Raw genomic sequence first — 10,595 nt, forward strand, 5'->3', positions numbered from 1 at the left:
TAAAGACCTAATACTGGATTAGAAAAAGTTGACAAAACTGCACATTATCAGAAAGTCCTACATAGAAGCAGCATCCAGCTTCTATGCACCATAAATCTTGATCAAACTTCCAGAAAACTGTAAAGCAGTGGAAACACTGAGTGCCTTTAAATCTAGATAAGACTCCATCTCTTCAGAGTTGCTTTTGAAACATAATCAATGAAGCATTAATAAACAATCTGGTGCGTAATGTTGTTGACTGTGTTCTATGACCTTGTTATTTTTGTGTTTGTTTAATGTAAAGCACTTTGAAATGCCTTGTATTGTGCTATACGAATAAAATTTGATTTGATGATTTTCTCACACATAGATGTTTAATATTAAATTTAATTCAATATTAATACTAAAAATGATGAAAAACATATTATAAACTGACAATAAATGTACTGTAAATTGCAGCAAATAAAATAAAATGAAATAGAAAATAAATAGATTTTTTTTAAAAGTTGTGCTCTGTAGTTTCTGTTTAAAGTGGTTACAATTGAACATAATTACTGCATTTTGACAGTTTTGCTTTGTTTAAATATCCAACACTGATCTTGTGGGCTCCTGACTCAAACTGAGCGTAAACTCCACGGTCCGTCTATGGATCTGAAACGGTCTGAGGAGGAATTTGAAAATGTCTCAAAGGAATCTGAAATCAGTCATCCCACTGTACGGAGAACAGTCTTCAAGGGGAGAAAATTCAAGTCACACTGTATGTCAACATCCCCAGATCAGATCATTTGAACAAGTTCACCCTGAAAGCAGACTGCAAGATGTTAACATAAGTCTGCAAATACCTGAAAACATCATCACCGGACCCACAAGAGGTTTGTTATGGATTCTGTCTTTTCCTCTGTATCTTTTAGCCTCTTTTATCTGCTTACACGCTGCAGCTTACATAACCATGTTTATGTGTGACTGCCGACAGTTAGATGTAAACAGACTGAAAATGATTAGACTCCCCTTTAGGGAGGGTACACATGGCAGAGAAGAATAAAAACTAAACATGCGCTACAATCTTTGCCTCACTTGGTTTCATCCATAAGGTTTGCTAAGTGGCCCCAGCGCTGGACGGTGAATGTAGCTCTGTATCTGTTCCATTTGTATGACATGTGTGGCTTGTAACATTTGATCATTTTTCGGCATTAAAGCCTGTTTTTATATAACCAAATCCCATTATTTCTCAAGGTAATTTACAATGAGGGGTTCTGGTCGGGTTCTGAAACTGGTTAACAAACCTGGGAAGTACACAGAGACAAAAATGAATGAACTCCAACAGGTTCTTGCAACTGTTGATAAGAAGATGTTTGTCTGTACAATCAGACGTCTTCACCCAAAGGAGAGCTGCAGGTATAAAATAGCTTCTCTTTAGAAAAACCATGAAGAAACAATAGACAAATATCCAGACTTTTGGAATCATACTTTCTGAGTATTCTTTCGACTGAAAATGAAAAGTAATTGTTTTATTTTTAAACTAGTGTACGCACAAAACACTAAGCCTGAAACTGCAAGTGATGTAAGTCCAAAACTGGCTTACATCACTTCACTTTCCATGCAAAAGTTGTGATCTATAAAACACAAACTGGAGTGTACGGTTTCTCACCCATATATGGAGACAGGGGAAACTTGCGGAGCAGATGGTAAGGTGGGGAACTGAAGCCACACTGCATCATCATTTCTCTCAAACATGTAATTTCACTCCATATGAAACTTTAATAATAGACCAACTTTATCACAAGTATCCAAACAGCAGTGTTATTTATGCTTCCACTGTTGAGCCATAACTATGCATGAGAACCGATCTTAAATGGAAATCCACACAAACATTTCCTCAACGTTTTTTTCTTCTATGATCTCCAGGGTGATGGGTACCACATAGTAACACAAAATTTGACAAGGTGTAAGGTTCATGTCATAGATGTGCAGCTGACAAATCTGGAGCTCCGTGGAAAAGTGTGCAATGCCATCATGTAAGGAAGTACCGGAATCTCTGGGAAATGTTTCTGAAGCTACCAGTGAAAAATAAGACACGTCGAAAGGTAAGGAGGTACGATCACGTACTAGCAAAATGTACCTTACAAATGACTGGTGGAGGGATAATTATATATTGGTCTCTATTACAACAGATGAAGAATTTAACAAGTTGTAAGTCAAAGGACATTTATAAAAACCTGAAGAATAAGGTTTCAGCTCTGACAAGTTGTTTAGTCAGTGAAGGGAAGTTAGATTTTTTCGTTTTGCAAACAGGAAGAGAACGCTGTGAACAAAGATAAAGTCAGAAACCCAAACAAGTTCATGATGAGCTGCAAAAAACATCATTACAGGCTCGTTTATTCTGAACCTTTAAATTTGCTGCAGATATTGGGTCATTTGAGGGAAACAAAAATGGTCAGTATTCCTTTTTCTGATAGTTTTTGCTAAAACAGATGGAGCTCTAAAATATGACCATCACCTCATTTCTCATCCTTTGCTTTCATTGTTGAAGAGGCAGAGAGGAAACTAGACGGGCCTGGTGTCCAAAGGGAAAGATTCAGGTGTAGGTAATTGCTTACAAAGATAATGCAACAGGAGATAGGATCAGAGGGGAGGTGACAGTCTGTAATTGGAAATGGTGAAAGAAGGAAGACTGTGAAAAAGGATTGGCGAAAGAGAGATAGTGGGACTCAGTGCAATGCTGAAACACCCCATGCAGCCTTCTTGGCTTTACAGGCCAGTATAGGTAAGCGGTCACTAAGCACTATAAGTCACCTTAAACAGGGTTGTTCATGTCATGTTCCTCCATGTGGCGTCCCGCAGCGCAGAATGTAAGCCACGGCTTTCGTCCGTTTTCTATTTGCCACAGTCCAAAGCTGCACACTGTGTGCCAAACATATAACTCAAAGTTAATGTAATGAGCCAGAAAAAGATTTCTGCCCTGAGACATGAAACATAACAACATTCCACCAGTGGAGGCTTATTTACATGCATCACTCAAAAACGGCTGAAAAATTCACCCTGGTTGCAAAAATAAGCATTTAGAAAAAAAAGGAAGCATGACCATGAATGGACACACACACACACGCACACCCACATACATACACGCAACCCCTCAGCCTCATCATCTTCTTTCCTTTGCTTTGCTGCTAGGACGAGTAAGGAAGTCTTGTCAGTGCTGGTAGTCGTCAGCGTAGAAGATCAGCAAACACGCAGTTTTGTTTCAAGTGTGTCTGAGCTCTATTTGTGAAAATACTCCAACCAATGAGGGTTAAATATTCATGCCCAACTGTGTGCGAGTGTGTGCTGGCATGTGTGTGTGTGAGTAAACATACCCAGGACGGAAGCGTGGTCCCTGATGCCTCCTCATCTGTCCAGCTGTGTGTGTGTATGCAGATCTTATTTCCTCTCCTCTTGGCCCACAAGTGGCCGTCGCCGCTCGCGAAGCTCACCGGTGTGATCTTCTGATCTTTCCCTCAGTCTGTCTCACTCCTCGGCTTTCCAAACATGCCTCTGACTCCTCTCTTCTTCCCAGTTCTCCTTCCTGCCCTCCCTCCTGCCGACAGGCTTATGTGCACACTTCACACCTCCTTCTACTCCTTGTTGCTTAATGTGACCCCGGTAAAAATGAAAGCCTGTTACATTAAGGAGGCTAACGTGAGACCCTCCTCTCCTTCAGCCAGTGCTGTTCAGGGATCCATCCGTCTCCCAACGACGTGGATGTGGAATTAAGGGAAAGGAGAGGAAGGATGGGGAAGGAGCGAGCTGTTGCTGTAGCTGTTGCCTCTGCCTCCTTCTGTATGAGCGCCTCTCTCTCGCTTAGCATTCTTTTCATCTCTCTCTCTCTGCTCACTCACTCTTTATCTTGCGCCACCCCCTCTCTTGTTCCCTCAGTCACTGTCTATCTGCTCCCGCTCTGGATGCTGTTGACCGCTTGCTGGAGCGAGTCTCTCTTACGGGAAAAGAAATGAAGAAAACAGGAGCAGGGGAGACAGAAAATAATAAAAAAAAAAGATGTAAAAAAAAATTTCTTGACTAGGAAAAATAAAAACGTAAATGATTTACATTAAAACATTTAGACAGTCCCATAGAAATGATTTTATGTCCCTGAAACTTTTAATAATTTTGTCATATGTAGCCATACATTTGAATGCATTTCAGTGGGATTGGGAAAACAACACAAAGCAGCAGATAGTTGTGAAATGGAGGGATAATGACCAATGAGCTTAAAACTCGTTTACATATAAACCCTTAAATACGTGCTGTGTGGACGTCTATTCCACCCTTCCTGGATCACTGATTTGCAAAATTACCTTTTGCTGCAGCAAGTATTTATTCATACTCCTTGCAGGTAAGGATTGAATGTTATTTTTATTAAACCTAGATCTTTGCTTCTGATTGAAAACCACACAGATATCTTAAGGAAAAAGAGAAATGTTTCCTTGAAAATATTGTAAAAAATAAAAGATTTCAAAACGCTCTTACAATTTTTAAACATATTTGTAGTTTTAAGATTTATCTTTGGCAATGAGCTTCATGTCTTTGAGGTTGGAAGGCCTTCTTACCATCACCCTAATCTCTGGCTCCCCCTACAAATTTTTTATTTTATTTTATTTTTTTAATGTTTTTATCAAATTCAGATCCGGACTCTAAAACAATAATATTCTCACTATGCGTCCAGTCAGAAGAAACAAGATGGAACAATGAAATTATAACTTTAAACTTAAAGCTAACATGGAGTATGAATAATTCTGGTCTCATCTGTATAGTATAAGTTTTTTATATATATTTTAACAGAGGGACCAAAACACTAGAAAAATACTGTTTTGCATTTTTCTGCGTATTAAAGATAAAGAGAGGAAATGCTCCAAACGAAAGTCAAAACGACATAAAGTTAAAGATTTCTCTTTGAAAAGAGAATATTCCAGCATTCTCATCTGCAATAGATTGAAAGAATTGCAAACAGGCTGAAGTACTTTCTCTGTCTATCAGAAAATAAAGTGTTTCAGTCAATAAATGGATTGTAGTTGGCACAGTGCTTTGCCAAAGGGCATCATTATGCAAGGAAAATCATGATTTATGCAGACTATAAATCCCAGACTGTTTTTTCCGCTAGTGAGAGGAGCTAAAACAAAATCAATTGCATCATGCAATATTCTGTTAAGCAAAAATAGTAATTTGTGAAAATAATATTCTGGCCTCGGATTTATTGTCTCATCATTCTAAGAAGCTTTTACAGAGAAGGCGACGTATCTTAATGTGGTAACAACAATCTTTAGGATGGATTATATCGCTTTAGATTTGATCAAAAATGATTTAGCTTCACAGTACACCTTGTGATTCAGTAGTTGCTTTTGACATGACCTTTCCATTCTCTCACAGCATTGTGGGGAAATGTTGACCCAGTCATTGTAACAACATTATTAGAGGTCAGTGAAGTTTGTGGGTGTTTGGTTCTGTGCAGCTGTTTTCAGTCCCCAGCGCAGCATTTCAATCAGTTCAGGGTTTGGACTGTGACTCGTAACTATTTTCCTGTGGAGCAATCTGCTGAAGATTTACAATTGTCTATTGATCTTTACATTTTCTATGAGCTTTCATCCAGGTGGCCTCAGACTGTACTTCGGTACACCTACAGGTACAGCTGGGACACTATGTTGTCAAGTTTGCATCAGATGAACTTCAAAGTGATTTAAGCATTTTTTTTATTCTTAATTATGGATGCACCCTTATTTAGACATTTTAAAAAAACATCCATGTACTGCCTATGCCTGCTTATAATACTTTATTAACTGGAAAAATATCCAACCAAATCTCCAGTCAGTTCCATACTTTCAATTTCTTTAAGTTTTTGAACATAATAAAATCATATAAATTTCAGCAATTTATATGATTATATCATTTACTGAACTGACATAATTCAATAATTGGATTATATCAATTACTGAATTATTATTTTTATTTTTTACATAAAAATAATAATAATTCACACTCATTTTTATTAGTTTTTCTTAATTAAAGCATAATGGAAACATGCCGAAACTTCTTTGTACAATTATAACCGTACTATTAAGGTGTAATAATTTAACCTGAGCTTAATTTTACTACTCAATTTCATTGGATGCATTTGACGGTTGTATGAGCAAACTTCAAAATATTGTCTAAATATTTATAGTATGACAGAGGGCATTATTTATTATATGTAGAGATTAATAAGTCTCAACTTCTTTTTCCCAATAGGAGGAAAGTGTATTTTTTGCAGCCAGCTTTTGCTTTGGCAGCTTATATTTGGTGTCACAGCTCACAGGCAGACCTCTAAATCTATCTAAGCAGTGTTTGGTAATTAATCCAATCTGCAGAATCTGGTTGTTACATATTAATCATTTCCTTTAAGTTTCCTGTTGAGTTCAATTTAAAAATTGGAAATTTACCAACAGTTGTGGTTTAATGTTTTTTTTATCTTGTTTTGTACAATCAACCTGCCGGTCCCTGAAGATAGAAGTGAGTCTTCAGGTCAAATCTGGCACATTTGCACAATGGACTAATTCACTCATGTTGATTAATGATGAACTGTAAGTAAAGCAGAGAGAAGTCCAGACCATAATACTTGATTATGGATTGGAAAATGTTTGTACTCGACCTCTTTACCAAATGTCACCTTCTCTGTCCTCTCTGCTTTGGTTTCTCTCTTTTTGCTATTTCTCTGAGTATTGAGGATTTTGAATTTGGGAGGATTTTATTTAGATATCCATTCTAGGATAATTAGACTTTAACTGGAGTGGCCTTATAACCCTTCCTGGATTGACTGGTGGCAACAATTGGCTCCCTGAGACCATTGTGGTAATGAGCTGAAAATAAAATGAACAAAAACTTTAACAAACATCTTCTTGTAGGCTACATGGATTTGTAAGAAAAATAGCTATAAAGTCTGCAACTTTAGATCTCTTTGGAAATATTCTTCTGTAGCAGGATTGTCTAAAGGGTCATTGGACAATTGAAGTAATAAAAAGTTAATTAGTAGAATATCTGCAGCTGAAAGACATATTTTTTCAATGGGCCAAACAACTGTCCCATTCTGAGAAGTTCTGACCCAAACGGATACTTTGGGATCCCTGTAGTTCGCTAATTTTCCACATATTTGTTCACAACTTTGAAGGAAACATATTCTCTTATTACCTGTTAAATGCTGCCATGTTGGCAAGGACTTCAGTACATTTTTTTTATGAGATATCAGAGATATTTCTCCATAGTGATTATCAGAATTAATTTTATTAGCTTCCTTTTTTATCAAACCTCTAAATATTCATAAACCCAGTTGTAAATGTCTTTACACAGTGGTAATTAATAGTTGCTCCTTTATCTGAATATGCATTATTTTTGGCCTAATATATTATAGTAAATTTCTATCCCTCAAATACATCAAGAGTTTCAAAGAGTAAAACGTTGAAATTCAGACTCCTAATCTCATTTGTCCTTTCTTTATGTGAATGGAGAATAATACAATTCAGCTTGTCAAACATCAAGACCTTTAAAAATAACCTTTAAGTCTTGAAAACCAGTCTTGTGTTTAAAGGTAACCAGTCCATGGACAATACATTTTAAGGTTAACGCTCTTTCAGTTGCAGTCTTTTGAATCAAACAATATTAAACTTTCATTGATCACAGATGTAAGAAAAACACGTCAAAAGAAAATGTTAGGTTCACAAATCTAGCTTTTGATCATTTTAATCCTCCTGTGTTTTTTTTTCTTTCTGTTTAACCATCTAAACCGCTTTGCCCAAAGCATCCAGAGAGAGAAGGAACGGAGGAGCGTGAAGGAAAATAGACATTTTTATTGTTCGGTCCTGTTGCCTTGTCAGAGTAGATCAGATCACAGGCTACTGAGGTTTAATCACACACACGCACACACTGAAAAGCACTGAAAAACTCTGGCCTGACTGACTGGCCCTAAGGTCAGAAACAGATCATTGCAGGAGAGGAAAAGTCTGTCCTGTGACCCTAAGGCCACGAGGCAAAACCGCCAAGGCAGCTCGTCCAACAAACACCTGCCATGCCAACCTCTTAGCCACTCTGAGCCGGACGTCGGACACCACGCACCAAATCACATGCTCTGCTCCTAATGCCTGATTGTAGTTTATGCTCAATGGTCAGCTGATTTCTTGTTGTTTTAGTCAATGAAATCTTCTTTTTTACATCCGTTATGTGTAACATAATCGCGTTATCTACCTTGCTTTTTAAAAAGTGCCATCTCAGTCAAACATAAGAGCTGCTTATTATGACACTCAATGAGAAGATGCTGGTTTTATCCTGACGTGACTGTTGCTGATGCTGATGGAGCACTGTGACTATCAAAGAAAGTGGCATTGCCTTTTTATCTCCAAACTCAGCTTTGACTCACTGGATCAAATTTAGAAATAACCAAATGTGCACACGAGCAACTGAGCTGTCAATTAGAGGCAGTTCATCAAAGGAGGACTACACTGCAGAGGCAAGTGACGGATTAAAGTCGCTCTTATCTGATGACAGTTAAAAATTGGGGTTTTAATTAAGGCTGGGTGCTCTTCTCATTTAACACGGTGCTTGGGATTCATTGGGTGTCTAATCATTATGTTAAATTAAAGATATATTTAGCAACAGATGAGGTAATTTATAACCTGCATGTATTTATGGTTCGCTAAATATTAACTAACATCTACCAGATGACACAGTGTCCAGTTTATAGAAACATTTCCTGATATTGTAAAAAAAAAAAAAAAAAATACTATTTAACCTTCATTTTGAGTAGATTTATTCAAACAAAATCACCAGCTGCACTATTTTTGGTGGCGTAATCACTCACTTTAAACGGGGGGACTTCAAAATCAATTCTTGATGGCTGGTGTTTCCCAACTTTCCGACTGCTTCGACAGGGAAATAGCAGGACTACGTCTTCACTTCAAGCTAATGGCTAATTCAATCATTTGATAGAGGTGTGGTGGACCATGGAAATATCAAAAAGTTGTAGGAGAAAGTAAAAATGACTCAGACTGTTTTAAAAGCTTTTTATTATGTTAATCAGATTCTTCACTTGCTGGTTTGGTAACGCTTTATTTGTAGGGGTGTAGATAAGACTGACATAATACTGTCCTAAGAATGATATAACACTTGTTATGAATATGAAGGAGTTTTCATGAATGGCTATGACTGCTGTCATGACGTGCCATTAGGTAAATAATGACATAGTTAACTCTTTCAATTAGAGTTAACTTTAAGTGCACGTTTTAGTGCAACTTTGCATTAAAAGTGTTGTTATTTACCGAATGGCACTTCATGACAACAGTCATAAACATTCATGAAAACTCTTTCACGTTTATAACAGGTGTTATGTTTACGACAGTGTCATGTCAGTCTCATGCACACCCCTTTAAATAATCCAGTGATTATCTTGCCAACATTTTAAGCTGACTTTGGTAAGGAGAGTAAAAACATGACTCCAAATGTCATTGTTGGAGAACTACTGCAAAGAGCGGTGTCTTGGGGTCACCAAGTCTCTAACAACCATGCTATCTAAAGGCCAGAAAAAGAGATTTTTCTCCTCTCCCACCACAACCTTAAACATGTGGAGCTAAATGCTACTGCATGAGACTAACACTGAGCTTTTCAGCCACGGACGCTACAGGAGGGTTTGATATGAAAAGACTGAATATGTTGGAAAGCACTTCATGCACTTCAGGATCCGTCATGCTGTGGGCCCGTTTCTCTTCTAAGAGCTGTAAGTAACATTGTTTGAGTGCATGGCATTATGAAATACCAGGATATCTTAAATGAAAATCTGGTGAACTGTCAGAAAGCCTGAATAACTGGACAATGGGTCAATAGGACTAAAACTTGTGATGACGTGGATTTAGAAACTGTCATGTTCCGTGTTTTTCCTGTGTATTTATTTTGAGTTTCTGTGTGTTTCCCTGTTGTCCTGTCTTCCCCTTGATTGTCCCCAGGTGTTTCTCATCCCCGCAATTACCTCCTGTGTATTTAGTGTCACCTGTGTGTCTGTGTCTTTGTCGGGTCCTCGTCTCATTTGGTGTCTAATGTGCTCTTAGTCCTTCGTGTGTCCATTAGTTAAACCAGTTGCTACCGGCGTTTAGCCCTGGCTTCTGCTCAGTCGTGCTGCCTGTGTTTTTGGACTGTTTTTGACGTTTACTTATTATTAAAACAACTATTTATCATCTTCCCTGGGTCTCCTGCTTCTGCCTCACCACCTCTCACCACCGCATTACATGACAGAAACGATTCACCAAGCAAAACATGTTTCTTCATCCATGACCATTTCAGTCCTGATATAGAGTAAAAACAAATTGGTCAGGTTCTGCATTCATGTGTGTATGTAAACATTTGACTGTGAAAAAGTATTTAGACTTCTTCAAAATGAAGAGAAAACAATTATTTTCTCTTAATTGTTAACTGTTTTCATTTCCTCGTAGCCACATCGTCACATCAGCAATGCGGTACTCGATTTTGAAATTGGTTTTGACTCCACAAGATCTTGCATATAAATTGTTGAAAACATTTTACTCCTGATGGGCTTCTTTGTTTTACTTAAAAGATGCCAAGAATAGTTTGGC

At 37.7% G+C, this 10,595-nt stretch overlaps 1 protein-coding gene across 1 annotated transcript in view; it reads right to left on the reverse strand.

Moving 5' to 3' along the window:
- Nucleotides 1-3,908, reverse strand: part of lingo3b (leucine rich repeat and Ig domain containing 3b) — a 37,953-nt gene extending 34,045 nt beyond the window's left edge. Inside the window, exon 1 of the mRNA XM_032566568.1 lies at nucleotides 3,333-3,908. The gene's annotated coding sequence lies outside the window, so the exon portion shown is untranslated. The remainder of the gene's footprint in view (nucleotides 1-3,332) is intronic.
- Nucleotides 3,909-10,595: the final 6,687 nt, after the last annotated feature.

Source organism: Xiphophorus hellerii, chromosome 6, assembly GCF_003331165.1.
Source record: "Xiphophorus hellerii strain 12219 chromosome 6, Xiphophorus_hellerii-4.1, whole genome shotgun sequence".
Lineage (NCBI taxonomy): Eukaryota > Metazoa > Chordata > Actinopteri > Cyprinodontiformes > Poeciliidae > Xiphophorus > Xiphophorus hellerii.